The following is an 8,107-nucleotide window of genomic DNA, read 5'->3' as shown; positions in this document are numbered from 1 at the left end:
AAGATTTCCTGCAAGTACAGCCTCCAAGATTTAGCAGGCATTGGCTCTCTATGAATTGGTCCTTTCCTGCCTCTTCCAAGCCTTCAGTCCAAACCCAGATCCAGCAGAACACCCAGGCTTCAGTCCCAGTGTACACACAGGACTAAGCAGTGTGGGGTTCCCACTTCCAAATCGGAGTAGTAAGACTCCCCCCTATGGTAAACTGTCTCACTGACTTAACTTTAAAACTTCCAAGCACTTGTCAACTGACTGCTCCTATAGGGGGAAAGATTGCTCTGCAGGCAAAAAACTGGAAACTCATTACCCAGGACGAATGGGTTTTAAATATTGTTTCCCAAGGATACAGATTTCAATTCCCTACATTACCAATGCCAAACGGTTGGCCAGATCTACCCCCAAATCAGTGGACAGAGGCTCAAAAGCAAGTACTCTCTCTCTTAAGCATAAAGGCTATTCAAACTGTACCAGAAGAGGAAAAGGGACAAGGTTTTTACTCAAGACTCTTTCTGGTACCCAGGAAAGACAACATGGCATCCTATCCTGGACCTATCTACTTTAAACACCTTTTTGGTGATTCCATACTTCAAGATGCTGACTCTTCACCAGTTGCTTCCTATACTAGGCAAAGATGCCTGGTTGGCAACACTAGATTTAATGGAAGCCTACCTGCATATCCCAATCAGGGAATCTTGCAGAAGATACCTACATTTCAAAGCAGGCTACTTGCACTATCAGTTTGCACTGCCCTTTGGCTTATCTACTGCATCCAGGGTATTCACAAAGTGCCTAGCTCCAGTCATTGCATTTTGCAGGCAAAGAAATATTCAAATATATCTATACCTGGACGATTGTCTAATTCAGGCAGAAAGCCAGGACATACTTTTGAATCATCTGGCATTTGTACAAAAGGTGCTAACTTGTCTGGGGTGTACCATAAATGAAAAGAAATCACATCTGGTACCCTGTCAACAAATTATATTCCTGGGAGCAAGCGTGAATACAACTTCCCAGGTGGCTTTCTTCACGCTAGAGAAACAAATTCATTTGACAACTTGCTTCAAACTAATGGCCACAAAAACCCTGCTATATCTGCAAGGCAAATACTGCAAGCCTTGGGGTTCATGGCTTCCTGCATTCTACTAATTCTGTATGCAAGACTGCATATGAGGAAACTACAATGGTATCTAAAAAGCCTATGGTGTCAACATTCTCAGGACCTAGAAGCAATGATTCCTATCATACCTTGCCTGCGGTTAGAGTTCCTTTGGTGGGCAGAGGCCTTCCGCCAAAACAAGGGACTACCATTCACTCTACCCCCTGCCGCCTAATCCCTAACAACAGACGCATCAGACTATGCATGGGGGGCTCACTTGGCAGGGAAGTGTATTCAGGGCAAATGGAACCAAAGTCAAATACACCTGCATATCAATCAAAAAGAAATGTTAGCTGTACAGAATGTTCTGACAGCCTTCAAGGACCACATTCTTCCAGGACAATTAATGGTAAAGACAGACAACACCACTGTTATGTTGTACATAAGCAGAGGGGGGCACCCATTCTTACCCCCTCTGCAGACTAGCCATGGCTGTGTGGTACACAGCCTTGAGCTACCAAGTGCATCTACAGGCTCAATTCCTGCCAGGAAAAATAAATAACACTGGCAGATGAACTAAGCAGAAATCTCATGGACCCACACGAGTGGAAACTGGAACCAAAGACTTTCAACATGTTGACAAATGGGGGAGCCCAGATATAGACCTGATTGCCTCCTCCCAGAACTACCAATTGGACAAATTCTGCACAAAGACTCCCCACAAACAAGCTTGGAAAGTGGATGCTCTGCCCTTCAGCTGGAAAAACATATCAGTTTATGCCTTTCCTCCTCTTTCTCTCCTACACAAGGTACTACTAAACATCAAACAGGACAAACCAAGGACGATACTGATTGCACCAGACTGGCCACACCAACACTGGCACCCCCTCTTCCGTAGTGTGTCACTGCTGGCTCCATGGCACTTGCCTCAGACCCCCTACCCTGTTGTCACAACAGGAGAACCAGATTCTGCACTCTCAACTTCAAACCCTGAACCTGGCAGCCTGGCTAATTACCTAATCTCTCCGCTACCATCCCTCAGTAAACAAGTGTTGGGATTCGTTATGGAGGCAAGGAGGCCTAGTACTAGAAAGTCTTATGCTGAAAAATGGAAAAGATTCTGTGCCTGGAACCAAATTCAAGGGATGGGCACAGCAGCACCTAATTTATCTCAGATTCTTCAATACTTAACTGAGATGCTTCACAAGGGCCTTTCTTTTTCCTCCATTAAAATTCACGCCTCGGCCATTTCAGCTCATTATAACAGAGAACCACCCCTCTTCTCTCACCCACTGCTCAAGCAGTTCCTCAGAGGGGCCAAAAACTTAAGACCACACAGGATAGCCCCAACTCCAGCCTGGGACCTCAACTTTGTATTGGAAAAACTCACTCTTCCCCCTTTTGAGCCAGCTGCAAGTGCAGATTTAAAATTCCTTCCTTGGAAAACAGCCTTCCTTTTAGCAATCACTTCAGCAAGGAAGGGTATCTGAATTACAGGCCCTTATGGCAGTGGAGCCGTTCATCATCTTTCATGTGGACAGGGTTTCCCTCAGGACCAATTCCTCCTTCATGCCCAAGGTCTTACCCAGTGTGGCTCTTAATCCATTCATTTGCCTACCTTCTTTTCTAATCCATAGAACAAAGGGGAACGGATACTGCACTCCTTAGATGTGAACAGACAACTTAGATTTTACTTGGACAGGATTAAACCCCAAAGGAAGTCTGAACGACTGCTGGTGGCATTTGCTGCAGGGGCAGAGGGGAAGGCTATTTCAAAGCAAACCATTTCTAAATGGATAGGCCATTGCATTAATTTCTGCTATAAGCACCATGGAAAACCTATCCCACAGGGGATTAGACCCCATTCAACCAGGGCTGCATCTACCTCTACGGCCTTTCTCAGAGGTGTACCTACCAGGGAATCCTATAAGCTGCTACCTGGAGTTCTGTACATACTTTCACCAAGCATTACCATTTACCAATTTTCTCTAAATCCAGAGCTGGCTTTGCTACTGCAGTCTTGCAGGGCCTTATAGCCGGTCCTAATACTATCTAAATGCCTCCACCCATCCTTAGCTCTGGGAATCTACCCAAATGTGATGACTGCAACAGTGAAACACGAAGAACATAGTACAGTTGTGTACACTTACCATAAATGTAGATGTTTGAGTGTATTCACTGTTGCAGTCCTGGTTACCCTTCCTCCAGCCCCGTGACTTCTTTTGGCTATACCTTTACTATGCTTAAAAGCTTTTTGGTGTATTTGCTTTTTTGTTGGAGGTGTAACCTTGTATACATATATTTAATTGCTTCCCATTGGGGGGGGCACCTATCTGGGGCAAGAAAAACTGATGTAATGGCGACGGCTGCATGCTTTATACCCCTGACTACCTGAAGTCACGGAAGATGAGACAGCAACCGACGCAGGACCGAAGACTTTGATAATCAGGCCGACTGAGACCTACTGCAAGCCGATAACCCAGATGCGATGATTGCAACAGTGAATACACTTGAACATCTACATTTATGGTCAGTGTACACAACTATACTTTTCCCTCCCTCTATCCCCTTTCCCTTTTCTTCCTTGTTGTTCTCCTTTCCTCACAAGGGACATATTGGTATTTATTTTCCACTGGTGGGGTTCTACCACCAGAGCCTTTGGGGCTCCTGACAGGTTAGGGCAAGAAAAACTGATGTAATGGCATCGGATGCCTTCCTTTATACCACTGATGACCTGATGTCAATCCTCAAGCTACAGCAACCGACGCAGAAATACTAAGTCTCTGGTATTCAGGCCGGCCGAGAGCTATCCTGGCAGCGATAACCCAAATGTGATGACTGCAACAGTGAATACACTCTTAACATCTACATTTATGGTAAGTGTACACAACTGTACTTTTGAAATGTGAGGACATAATTTGATTCTGTCAAAAGGCTTAGGCCGCCTATTGGAAGTTACAGTGCAAACTTCCTGAGCTCCATTGGAGTGAATGAGATAAAATGGCATGATGTTCTGTAGTCCTATCTTGCCTTCATTCTTACACTTGGGTTCGAAGCTGAACCTCGGCTCTGACTCTGCAATTCTCTAGCTCAAAATCTTCTGGTTGGCTCGTGGCAAGGAGGTATCCCATAATGCACCACTAATGTATCCCAGATCTCATTTGCCACTCGTTGAGCTCAGACGTGCTGCTTCTTGGCTATGGCTAGGTAAAAATTTTTCTACTCATTTTTCAATTTATTGTTTTCTAAATATCTGTATTCACTGATTTAGTGATCATTCATAACCTCTGTTTTAGACATTGTGTGGCATTGTTTGCTCTGTTTTTGCTGTTGTTGATTGGCTGTCCTACTTTTGGCCTTTTGTGTGTATCCCTGCATTGCTCTTGTCTCTCCTTTTCTGTTCAGATTGCTTAATTGTTTTCTTTCTCTTTTTGCCAAGGGCTAGGCCCGTTTAAGTTAGAGGACATAGTCCTCGGTTCTGTTGCCTGTGTCTTGTTCCAGGGCTAGGCCCGTTTGAGTTAGAGGACCTAGTCCTCTGTCCGTTATTTCTTTCTTCTCTTGGGGCTAGGCCTGTTTAAGTTAGAGGACCTAGTCCTCTGTCTGTCTTGTTTCCACAGGACGAACCGTTTATTTAGAGGTAGTCCTTGTTTGGTCTTTACTTGGTTTTCTGGCATTGGTGTTTATTAGTGTACAGATATGTCTAAGGATGCTAAGGACCACAAGCCTTCTGGCTTTAAGAAATGTACCAAGTCTGCCCAGAAAATGTCTTTGACAGATGAGCGTAATATTTGTGTCTACTGCTTAGGTGCTATTCACCTTCAAGAGTCTTGCTCATTTTGTCATGCCTTTAGTCCCCATGTTCTTCAAGAGAGAAAGAACAAACTCATTTTGCAAGGCCTGTTAAAACATTCTTTTGAGGATGAGTTGGCTTCTTCGTCCTCCAGTTCTAAGTCACCGTCTTCCCAAAAGGACAAAGCCAAATCCACTAAAAGGCGATCTCCCACTTACTCTGTGTCGTCAGAGCCACCAGACAAGATAGCCAAATTGACTACATCCTCTTCGGCTCCACTGGTTTTGGTGCCGACAGAGGTTTCTAATGTGGAACAATCAGTTTCGGTTCCAGTAGTTTCGGAGCTGATAACTGAGTCTGTGTCTCGGAGCTGATCAGCTGAATTCCGCCCAGTCTCTCCGACACTCAGATCGCCTATCTTTCAGCAGACTAGATCCCCCACTTTATCCTCCAGGTCCTCTAGGAGCCTTTCTGATGACGTTGAGAGAATGGTGCTCAGACTCTTCAAGACCTCGGTGCTGGCAAATTTACTTTCAGCTCCGTCCCAGTCAGCTCCGGAGCCTAATGTGCCCATACATCCTGTCGATGTTCCTCCTCCGAGCCACTCCGGCGCATCGAAGCCAGAGATGGTGCCACCTGCTATGGAAAGGTCTGTTCCAGCAACCTCAGTTGGTCTCTCTGTTCCGATATGCGGTCTGACCCCTTCAGTGCCGTCCGTGGGGTCTAGGGTCCTAAGTTCTCTGGTCGGGCCTGAGGGGGACGCTTGGACCTGAACTTCTTTGGTTCCAAGCCTACCTCTCAGTGGTTTGGCTCGGGTGAGTTCAGACCCCACATCTGCCTCAGAGCCTATCTCCTCGGCACCGAGGACTGCCTCTGCACCTTCGGTGCGGGGGGCATTCTTGGAGCCTGGAGGTTCGGCTTTCGAGATGATGAGGAGTGTTCTGTCCAAGTCTTCAGCTCCAACCAGGGGTACCAACACTCTTCCCCCTAAAGCGCCAACTTCAGTCTCAGCGCCCTCTCTCATCCAACAGAGCAGAGACTTGCAGCCTCAGGAAACCTCCATGAGTGGTCACCAGTCTTCCGTGGTCTCCCCAGAATATCCTTCCGAGGAGCCTCCTCTGAAGAAAACTTGTATGAGGAAACATGTTGACTCCCCCAATGATGCACAGGGTGATTCCTTCTCCAGAGGAGGAGGAAATAATGGTAGACACCGCCCTAGAGGCAGGGGAGGTCTGCAGAACCAGGGAGACCGTGATTCCTTTCGTGGTCATCCCTACCAGCGCTCCTGAAAGGAGGCCTGACTAGGCATCTCTGGAGCGATTCGGGGGGACGTATATCCTTATACCCAGAAGCCTGGCACGATATCACTCAAGACAAGTGGGTACTAAGGATAATTACCAAAGGATACCATATTCCCTTCTCTTTTCCCCCTCCTCGGATCAGAAGAATCCCAGATGTTCCACCCAATCACAGAGATTCAGCTACTCTAGAAATCCAAAAGTTGCTCGTAAAGAGAGTCATCCAACCCATCCCCGCAGACCAAGTAGGATTAGGGACTCACTCCAGATTCTTTTTGGTGCCGAAAAGAACAGGGGACTTGAGACCCATCTTGGATCTCAGCAAATTGAACAAATCTGTACAGAAGTCCAAGTTCTGAGTGGTCACTTTATAGTCGATACTCCCGTAAGGGAAAGACATTTGGATGTGTTCCATAGATCTCCAAGATGCGTACTACCACATCAAAATGGACAGAGCATCAAGGAGTCACCTATGCTTTAGTCTGGGTCATTATCAGTTTTGTGCCCTGCCCTTTGGTCTCACCACAGCCCCCCAGGGTGTTCAAATGAAAGGCAGTGGTAACGGCTCTCTTGAGGCGCCTTGGATTCCAAGTGTTTCAGTACCAGGACTGGCTCCTGACTGCCACCACCAGGCAGCTACTATTACAGGCCAGGGACACCACCATTTCCACTTGCCTGCAGCTAGGGATTACAATAAACTGGAAAAATCTGCATTATCGCCCTCTCAGCATGTGAATTTTATTGGCGCTGAAATAAATACCATCACAATGAGGGCTTACCTCCCTGTAGAGAGAATTCAGAATCTCAGGCAACAAATTTTGAGTCTGCTTCCTCAGCGGAAGGCAAAAGCAAAGATGGTGCTCAAATTGTTAGGGACAATGTCCTCTACAATAACATTAATTCCATTAGCCAGACTGCACATGAGGGTTCTGCAGTGGTTACTTTTTGCCCAATGGTCACTGCAGCATCTACCTCTTTCTCACCCCAGTCTGATAACAGAATCTTGCAAACAGGATCTTCACTGATAGTCCCAGTAAGTCATCTGACCACAGGCAGACCTTTTGTTTAGTCTCCCCCTGTCACCACCGTGACCACAGATGCCTCTCAGATGGGGGGGGTATTATCTAGGGAGAACAGTCCAAGGCACGTGGCAGGAACATGAGGCTCATTTGCATATCACCGTCTTGGAGATGAGACCAGTGCTTCTAGCATTACAAGCACTTCACAGCTTTCTCCCTGTAGGGACGATTGCGATCCACTCAGACAATATGTCGATAGTATGGTACATAAACAAGGAGGGACCAGGTCTTATCCCCTTTGCAGAAAGGCCCTTCGAGTGTGGGAGTGGGCAATGTCTTCCCAACGTTTTCTGATCGCAACCCACATTCCAGGGAAAACCAGCATGATAGCTGACAGGCTCAGCAGGGCTATTCTGATGCCTCACGAGTGGTCTCTGAATCCACACATTGCGGAACAGATTTTTCGCAGATGGGGTCAGCCTTGCTGTGATCTTTTTGCCACCTCTCTGAATGCCACATGCAGCAGGTACTTCACCCTGATCCCAGGGAGGCACCTAGAGATGCACTCATTCACAATTGGCCCTCAGTACTTCTCTATGCATTCCCACCATTTCCCCTGATATCGAAGGTAATTCAAAAAGCAAGATCCTTGGGAAGCAAAATGATCCTCATTGCTCCTTACTGGCCTCATCAGATTTGGTTCCCCTTCCACAGACCTCATCTAATGGACGAACCTTGGACTCTGGATCCAGTGCCAGATTTACTGACACACATGTCAGGAGTGTTCCATCTCTCTCTCTCTCTCTCTCTACACCCTCAATTTGACAGCTTGGCTGCTCCAATTCCATCTGTAGTCAGGCTTCATGACTTTTCCCCTTATGTTGTACATATTCTGACTTCTCACAAA

The sequence above is a fragment of the Protopterus annectens genome, chromosome 8.part0 (genome assembly GCF_019279795.1).
Source record: "Protopterus annectens isolate FY-2018-M chromosome 8.part0, PAN1.0, whole genome shotgun sequence".
In the NCBI taxonomy this organism is placed as follows: Eukaryota; Metazoa; Chordata; order Ceratodontiformes; family Protopteridae; genus Protopterus; species Protopterus annectens.
Note: the sequence above shows the minus strand (reverse complement) of the source record.